A 1,144-nucleotide genomic window follows, 5' to 3' on the forward strand; every position below is an offset into this window, starting at 1 on the left:
GGCTGATGATCGGGGGTCCATTGAAAGTCCTTGTTCTTCCTTAGCGAGGTTATAGAATGATTTGCACCTCTCGATGATCTTGAAATGAATCGTTGGGGCCGCTATTCTTCCAGTCAACTTTTGTATGTCTTTGACCGTCTTTGGTGGTTCTAGCTCCAGGATAGCTTTGATATGTTCGATCTTTGGCTTCTATTCCTCTTTTTATCACCATATAGCCCAAGAATTTGCTGCCGAGACTCCACAAAGTGGCATTTTTGTGGGTTGAGCTTCATATTGAATTTCTCCAGTATTTGAAAGGCTACTTCCAAGTCTTTGACGTGGTCTTCTGCCTTTTTTGACTTGACTACCATATCATCTATGTAGACTTCCATGGTATCTCCTATTTGGTCTTTGAACATCATGTTGACTAGCCTTTGATAGGTTCCACCTGCATTCTTTAATCCAAAGGGCATAGCAGTATAACAATATATTCCTCTCTTAGTGATGAAAGTTGTGCTTTCCTGTCTGCGGGGTGCATCTTTATTTGGTTGAATCCACTGGAGGCATCCATGAATGTTAACATCTTGTGGCTGCGGTGGCATCCACCATTGCATCGATGTGTGGTAGGGGAAATGGATCTTTTGGGCAGGCTTTGTTTAGGTCCGTGTAGTCTACACAGACTCTCCATTTGCCGTTTTTCTTTTGGACGACTACTACATTTGCAAGCCGGTCGGGGTACATTACTTCCCGATCATTCCCATGTCCATGAGCTTGTCAACCTCTTGGTTGATGATTTCATGCCTCTCTGCAAATTTTCTCCTCTTTTCTTTGTACAGGCTTAAATGATTTGTCAATATTCAACTTATGAGTTATAATATCAGCATCTATGCCAGTCATATCAAAATGCGACCAAGCAAAACAGGACATTTTGGTTTTAAGAAAGCTGGCCAGATCGGGTCTGACCGAGTCCGGTGCATCAGACCCTACAAGTACCTTCCTGTCAGGGAACTCTGAATCCAAAATGACCTCTCCTATTTCCATCTGTGTTTGTGCAATATATTCTTCCCTGACAGGTGACTTTAGTTGCAATGCAAGGGACTTTCCCGACTTTGAAGGTTTCAAAGCCTGGGTGTAGCATTCCTGAGCCGTCCTCTGTTCTCCCCTG

This window comes from Silene latifolia, chromosome Y (assembly GCF_048544455.1).
Source record: "Silene latifolia isolate original U9 population chromosome Y, ASM4854445v1, whole genome shotgun sequence".
Classification (NCBI taxonomy): domain Eukaryota; kingdom Viridiplantae; phylum Streptophyta; class Magnoliopsida; order Caryophyllales; family Caryophyllaceae; genus Silene; species Silene latifolia.